Here is an 8,768-nt window from a genome sequence, read left to right as displayed (position 1 = left end):
CAGGGCTTGGTGTGACCTTTGCTCTTCTTGTTTTCCACTTCCTAGAAAATGTTCTATTCTTATATTTAATTACTTGACTATGAATGACCCTCCTTTCTATATTTGTACATTGGACTACTCACCTGAACATCATTATGTTCTAATATCATCTTTGTCACTGACTAGCAAGGCACACTGTGCCCAGTAAATTTAATTTGTACCTTAGCCCTATTACCTATAATGTAAGAATGAAAATACCAGAGTAATTTATCTCATTGAGTCTATTTTAATAAATTAATAAGGGAATGTATGAATGATTCTGACATCTGTGAAATAATATACTTAGATGATTTACTCAATGGTCCTTAAAGCATATGAATATATAAATTTCCCTCAATGAGATGGACACTGTTTCACAAAGGTGCCAATAAGTGAACTACCTCCGTTGAGGGCCAATAAACAAAATTAATGCTGTTGAACTTACGACCTATGCTATTTTCTGGAGTTCCATTGTAATTTGTGGTTCTGGTTTGAGTCAATATGTATGTAATCAAGGAAGATAAGTAATACACAGCCCAATTTTTTTCCCCATAAGTAAATTAAATAATAAAAACAAAATGTTTTTTGGCAAACCACTATTAGGAAGATGCTATTGGCAATAACAAACGAGCTTTAGAAAAACAACTATACAATTAAACCTTATACCTGCAGTAGAAATACATGACTGAATGCCTTTATAAAACCTTTGCTCCTTTACAGTAAATTCAGTTATCATAAAAATTAAAAAGGCAAATGGAGACCATTTTCCAGGGTCTATACAGCAAAGAAGGAAATATACCTATGATGCTATATATCTGTGGGCTGGAGCATTCCAGAAATAGAATACAGAACATCTTACAAAAAAGAACCATAAACCTTTCAGGCTAGCCACTTGGAATTTAAAAGAGACCTGATTCCTGATGTTATGCTGTGCTAAAAACAAACCAACAAAGAAAGAGTAACATTAACAAAAAATGTAATATATTTTTTAAGTTATAAGAAAAAAAGCATTATCTCTCTCCATGAAAAATATACACTTGAACGTCTGAGGGGATCTAGGCTTTGATATTAGATTCAAGGTCAAACATCTCTGAATACGCATTTTTACCCCAGGATGAGAACTCTAATTTATTTCACAAATTTAAGTGGGAAGTTGTTAAATATCATCTTTCACCTCCCATACTAATTACCATAAGATATATGAAATAGGTTCTCTGAATTTCATGCTAAATTGTGACTCATAATACCCAGCAAAAATGTTTTTCATTGACTGTCTTGGCTTGTTTGTAATAAGAATGATGTCTTGGGCGCCTGGGTGGCTCAGTGGGTTAAGCCGCTGCCTTCAGCTCAGGTCATGATCTCAGGGTTCTGGGATCGAGTCCCCCATCGGGCTCTCTGCTCAGCAGGGAGCCTGCTTCCCTTCCTCTCTTTCTGCCTGCCTCTCTGCCTACTTGTGATCTCTCTCTGTCAAATAAATAAATAAAATCTTTAAAAAAAAAATAAGAATGATGTCTTAACCCACTGAGCCTGGATGGCTCAGTGGGTTAAGCATCCAACTCTTGATTTCAGCTTGAGGTTGTGATCTCATGGTCATGGGATTGAGCTCTCAGTGCAGAGTGCAGAGTCTGCTTGCCCCTCTCCCTTTGTTCTACCCCTTCCTTCCAAATAAATAAAATATTTTAAAAATTAATGTCTTGAGAACCTAGGGTCTTCAGGATGTTTTCAGGATTTGTTTCTTTCAGGTTTGCTATTTTTGGCACCCCTGCTTTCCTTAGCTATCCCCATAATTCTAGTCTCCCTTTACAGGGGCTGTAAGGTTTTAAAGGGAAATTTTCCTGAAAAGTTCTAGGGGCCAAAAATAAAAGGGATAAAATATTGGCATAACCATCCCAGCAGTGAGCAAGAAAGGAGTAAGGGCTGCTTTTGACCCAAGATCTTTGTGCTAGGTTGGGCAGAAGTTGGATGCTATTTCCTCCTTATGGGGAGTGATTAAGTGATTTTGAGGATATTCATTTTCTCATTTGAGATTCGCTATTTTGGCAAGCCATACGTGGGCACTGAAGTACAAGTAATTAGTGAAATTTGTATATAGTAATCTGCATATAAAGCAGGTATTCCTGACCATTTTAATGAAATCAGCTGGGTTGAGCTCCTTATCCACACTCTAACTAAAATCCCTACATATCATTCCAGGATTAATTTTTTTTTAAAGATTTTATTTATTCATTTGACATGGAGAGGGAGATCACAAGTAGGCACAGAGGCGGGCAGAGAGGAGGGATCAGGGAAGGAGGGAAGCAGGCTCCCTGCTAAGCAGAGAGCCCAATGTGGGGCTCAATCCCAGGACGCCGAGATTATGACCTGAGCTGAAGGCAGAGGCTTAACCCACTGAGCCACCCAGGCGCCAAAGGATTACATTTTAATGGCCACTTTGGGTCTGAGTTTCTAGATCTCACTAACATTTTATCCCTGTAATATTTTCTTCCTTTTATTCTGTGGCAACTCTTGGTGGAAATTAACCAGTATTCATTGTTGTTTTCCAAAACAATTCATGCAAGGCATTTGACTGAAGACTTTCAGGTTGAGAGATTTGTTTTCATATAGCACATAAGTGATGTGAAAGTGAAAAGTAAGCAACACTGTGTTTAAAAATCCTTTGGCAGCTATCGGCTATAGGCTATCACCAGCCAGTCCTTACAGGACCCTACTCCAGTTGGGTTGCTAGAATTATTCCCTCCAATTTAATACCCTTCAATTTTTCTATGCAGATCAGTTTGTCTTTTACACTGCACTCTTTTGGGGGTCTGATCCTTCATAAATGTGTTTGTAAAATAAAGTGCCAGTAATCCTAGCTCTAAATGTTTAGCAGCACAGAAGAACTGGCACAGATTTTAGAATGTCAGTGTATCTTTGACTCCAAGCCCCCAAAACGCTTAGAAAGTATTAGTGACTTTACATACTTTTTGTACAGTTTTTGCACTTTGCTATTGTAAGAACAGAAGGGAATAATATTGGTCTGGAAAAAAATATGACAGGTTTTTCAGTGGCCCCTCTGATTCCCCATATTCATTAATGAACTACAGGGGTACAAAAATTTTGGAAAGCATGTAGCCTCATTATATCCATATGAAGATCCAGAAATAAAAAGGGCCTGGTCCCTTTCTAATCCATCACAAGGCAAAGATGCAAAAGATGGTGAGATGCTTTGAAACATTTAAAAGACAAAATAATGCTAATAATATCATTGACGGGGTTCATAAGGGAAACCTTGGAAGTAAGAGGTCATTTCCTCTGGGTATTAAAATTATGTTATTTTTCTATTGAGGTCAAGTTCTGAATAGCAATAAAGCCTTTAATTCCAATTCCCCTTGCCCAGGAGGTGAGAAAAGTTTTAACAACCTCAGGGACCACTAAGAAGGCACTAATGAATGATAATTTATTCTCAACAGTCAGAAAGAGCAACCAACTCTGAGACAATGTGTTACAACTTCTGTAACTTTTGCAAACACATAGGAAAGGTAGTGTTAATTTGTAGATTAGGAATATTTAAAGTAGCATTTCATCTATGTTTGATAAAGTCAGGTTGTGCTAGAAGCCTAGTACAAGAGAATATTGGCTACAGTACACACATATTTCATATATGTGTATGTGATCTAAGTAGAGAACTTTTGGTCATGACTCATTACCAGATAAGGAATCAATGTACTATATTTTATTTTTATATTCATATAATATCTTATTATTTTTATTGTGTTATTTTAGAACAAAAAATGTAGAAATTATCAGTACTCCACAAAGTATGGATTTATGAAACTTTGCTTCATTTATATATGCTTGTAGATTGGTTTGGTGTGTCTTTTGAGAGCTATAGGAATGTTTCTCCATAATACAACCACATTCAATTCAAAAATTTTCTCCAGTGGGGTAGCTTTAAGTAAAAACAGTTTTCCTGTGACTCTATAGTAAAATAAAGTTATTAACGTGGTTTCACATAACTCTTTAAGTAGCTTACTCATGAAGAACTATGTCAAAATTGTTAAGATGACAACATAGTAGGGCTGTGTCTTTGTATATATACTTATATAAAATATCCCCACATACATACACACATATACTATAGTATTTAGTATACACTAAATGTAAATGTAAATGTAAACATTTAGTATTTAGTATTTAGTATTTAGTATACACTAAATGTAAATGTAAATGTTTACACTAAATGTAAACATCATAGATGCACCTATGGTACATATAATCTGTATTATATATTTCATAATATATAATTATATGTATATATTGTATTAAATATATTTTATATTTATGTGTATATATTACACACATATTTATATGCTTATACATTATATATGAAATATAATTTAAAATATGTATTTTGTATTATGTATTATGTGTGTATATATATATATTTATGTATACTAAGTACATTCAGGACAATTTGTTCTAGGCTATGCTTGGTAGAAAGATAATATGGCAAGCTAGAAAAAAGTATAGAAGGAACAACTGAACTTTGGTTGTTTGGTGTTTTTTTTGTTTGTTTGTTTTTTTGCTTTTCACATGTTTTTTGAGACATTATTGATACACCTTAGATTGTACCTACTTTAAAGCTACCACTTGATAGATGATGAGAGATGTATGACCCTTGAAACCACCACCAACAATGATTACATTCATTACCTCCATAGTTCCCTCGGGGTCCTTTAGATTCCCTCTTTCCTTTTTTCTTCCAGTTGCTCACATAGACAACCCCTACGTACTTCCCCAGACAGCCATTGACCTGCTTTGCTGTGGGATGGTTTGCACTCTCTTAGAACTATATATGAATGAAATTAGTATGTTTTCTTTGTTTAGCTTCGTTCACTTAATGGAATTATTTTAAGATGCATTAAATGTTATTCTGAATATCAGTAGTTCTTTTCTTTAAATTTCTGAGTAATAGTCCATTGTATGGCTATGCCACTACTTGTTTATCCATCTACCTACTGATAGGGCTTATATAATACATCTTTATCACAGTCTACTTTTGAGTGACATTTTACCATCTCACATACAGTATTACAGTAATTATAGTATATTGACAATTCCCCATTTCAGCCTTTGTCACATTTTTTCACATATTTTACGTCAACATATTTTATCTGTACAAGAGCCACAGTACACTTTTATTATTTTTACTTCAGAGTCAGTTGTCAAAGAGATTAAAAAAGAAAGAGAGCACGAAAGCAAGACAATCTAATATATTTCCCACATATTTTTCATTCCTTTGTACAGATCCAGATTTCTATATCTTCTATATTGTATTTTTATCCTTCTACTTGAAAGGTGTATTTAAACATTTATTATTTGTTTTTTACATAGATCTGCTAATGATGAGAAAGTCTTTAGTCATATATATATAATTTTTTTTCTTTTTCTTTTTGAAGTAAGCTCCACACTCAGCCTGGACCCCAAAGCAGGGCTTGAACTCATGATTCTAAAATCAAGACCTGACCTGAGAACAAGAGTCACACACTTAGGGGCACCTGGGTAGCTCAGTCAGTTAAGCGGTGAACTCTTGATTTTGGCTCAGGTCAGGATCTCTGGGTCCTGAGATTGAGCCCTGTGTTGGGCTCTTCAGTGGGCATGGTACCTGCTTGGATTCTCTCTCTCCCTCTTCCTTTACCCCTCCCCACCACTTGCTCTCTCTTTCTCTCTAAAAAAAAGTAAAATAGGGATGCCAGGTGGCTCAGTTGGTTGGACGACTGCCTTCGGCTCAGGTCATGATCCCGGAGTCCTGAGATCGAGTCCTACACCGGGCTCCCAGCTCCATGGGGAGTCTGCTTCTCCCTCTGACCTTCTCCTCGCTCATGCTCTCTCTCACTGTCTCTCTCTCTCAAATAAATAAATAAAATCTTTATATATATATATAAATAATTAACTTAAAAAAAAAGAAAGGTCAGGTGCTTAACTGAGCCACCCAGTCACCCCTAATCACTTCATTTTTAAAAGCTATTCCTAAGAGTACAGACTATAGAGAGCAGTTGTTTTTCTTTCAGGATTTTTTTTTTCTTTCTTTTAGAGATGGGGAGAGAGAGCGAGAGAGGAAGGGGGAGGGGAGAAGAAGGACAGAAAGAGAATGAGAGAAAGAGAATCTCAAACAGGCTCTACACCCAGTGCGAAGCCCAATCTAATGACCCTGAGATCATGACCTGAGCCGAAACCAAGAGTCTGAGGCTTAACCAACTGAGCCACCGAGGCATATTTTAGGATTTTAAACATTATTGTTGTTGTTGCTGTTTTCCATTGTTTTTTTCCCATTGTTTTCCAGCTTATATTGTATCAGATGAGATATTTGTTGTCATTTTATCTTTACCTGCTTTACTAGGATTGTTCTTAGGCTTATTTTTACCCTTGGTTTTGAGGAATTTCAGTATGATATGTCTTGTTGCAATTTTGTGTTCCTCATGCTTGGCATTTCTTGAGCTTCTTGAATCTGTTGGTGTAAGATTCAAATTTGAAAAATTTACAGACATTATTTCATGAAATACTTTTTTCTGTCTCCCCTTTTTCAGGTATAGCAATTATAAATGGCCACTAGATGTTCTCTTTATTGTGTCTTTAGTCTTTTACCTCACTGTTTCATTTCACATAGTTTCTATTATTCTATTATTCTATTCTATCATTCTGTCTTCAGTTCCTCTGGACTTCTATTTTACAGTGTTTAATTTTCTTTCAATCTCATCCAAAGTATTTTCCATTTCATATTTTTCATGCTCAAGTTTTTTCTACCATCCTACAAATTTGGAATATAATTACACCAGCTGTTTAGTGTCCTTGTCCACTACTTCTATCATATTTATAATCTACATGTAAAGTTCTGTTAAATTTTTTTCACTCTATTATGAGTTACATTTTCTTACTTCTTTGAGTATCAATATATTTCACTGAATGCCAGACATCATGTTTCACCTTGCTGAATCATGGATGGTTTTATATTATTCTAAATGTTCTTTAGCATTATTCTAGAAAGCAGGTGCATTACTTGGAACTAGGATGATTTTTTTTCTAAAATGGCATTTTGTTTTATTAGCTGTGTCCAGAGTAGTGCTCAGTTTAGGACTAATTTTCCCCACTACTGAGACAATATCTTTCTGTTAATTATTACCACTACTAGGATATCCTTCTTTTGTTGTCTTTTTGTTGTTACTGTTTTGTATTGCTTTTTATTTTAGAGAAAGCACAAGCAGGAGGTGAGAGAATCTCAAGGAGACTCTACACTCAGTGTGGACCCTGACATGGGCCTACATCTCATGACCTGAGTCAAAATCAAGACTCGGACACTTAGCTGACTGAGCTACCCCACTCCCCACCCACCCACCCAAGCACCCCTAGGATATCCTTCTGAGTACTCTAACCTATAAAGACCGCCCCCCCTCTGGAAATTAGAGTTTTCTACTTTGGCTAGTTTAAACATGAACTATCCTTGGCTCTATGTAGCCCTGAGAAGCATTCCTTTGTTCTTTTCAGGCTCTTTGTACAGCCTCAGGGAGTTTCCTCACAAGCTTGTGCCAGTCAATATTCAACTTAAGTCCTAGAGAGGACTCCACTCTCTTTTCTCAGATACCAGAAGACATAGTCCTCTTTCTGTGCCTAACACAGGCATGGCTCATGGTCCCAAGAAGTATCTGAAGTGTGTAGCAGTTCCAAAGCATTGGATACTGAATAAACTGACCAGTGTGTTTGTCTCTCCTCCATCTACTGGTCCCCATAAGCTAGGAGAATGCCTCCCTCTCACCATTTTCCTAAGGAACAGACTTAAGTAGCCCCCAACATGAGATAAAGTAAAGAAGATCTGTATGTAGCATTTTATTAATATTGATGGCAAGATCTGAACTAATATAACCCACCCTACTGGTTTTATGAGTCTCCTCAGCATTGTCAAGCCTGAAAAGAATTTCTGTCTGATCTGTGACACCAAGGGTTGCTTTTCTGTTCATCAGATTACTCCTGAGGAGGTCAAGTGTAAGTTGTTAAAAGTGAGAAAAATCTTTGTGGGGACAAAAGAAGTCCCTCATCTGGTAGCCCATGATGTTGGCACCATCTACTATTCTTGTCCACTCATCAAGGTGAAAGACACCATTCAGATTGATTTGGAAACTGGAAAAGATTACTGATTTCACCAAGTTTGACACTGGTAATATGTGTATGTTGACCAGAGGTGCTAATCTGGGAAGAATTCATGTGATCATGAACAGAAAGAGATATCCTGGTTCTTTTAATGCAGTTCCCATGAAAGATACCAATAACAACAGATTTGCCAGCAGGGTCTCCAACTTTTTTGTTATTGGCAAAGGCAACAAGTCATGTATTTCTCTTCCCTGTGGGAAGTGTATCTACCTCACCATTGCTGAAGAGAGAAACTAGAGACTAGTAGTCAAACAGAGCAGTGGTCTCTAGGTGACTTGATTGGAAGTCTTTGTACTTAATTAAAGATAATATAACACAGTTGGGGGTGGGGAGAAGACTTGGAGAGGACTACAAATTTCTGAAGCCATCTCTTTGGGAAGCTCTTTTCTCTCCAGTCCAATGTCCTATGAACTTCAGTTGCCTTAGTTCCCTTAGCCACCTACTTCTATCTCCTAATCTTGGAAATTGCCACGCTGCACCTGGGTTTTGCCTCAACAGTACAGCTTGGAAAGTCTCTCCAGACCACAACTCAGGGCAGTCATTGTGCTCACTCATGTTTTCTTTCTCAC

At 36.6% G+C, this 8,768-nt stretch overlaps 1 pseudogene; it reads left to right on the top strand.

The window, feature by feature from the left end:
- Window positions 1-7,673: 7,673 nt before the first annotated feature.
- On the top strand, window positions 7,674-8,469 carry LOC106006995 (annotated as a pseudogene).
- Window positions 8,470-8,768: the final 299 nt, after the last annotated feature.

The sequence above is a fragment of the Mustela putorius genome, unplaced genomic scaffold (assembly GCF_011764305.1).
Source record: "Mustela putorius furo isolate JIRA1106 unplaced genomic scaffold, ASM1176430v1.1 tig00000577_pilon_pilon_pilon, whole genome shotgun sequence".
Lineage (NCBI taxonomy): Eukaryota > Metazoa > Chordata > Mammalia > Carnivora > Mustelidae > Mustela > Mustela putorius.
This window is presented reverse-complemented; position numbering and strand designations above follow the sequence as displayed.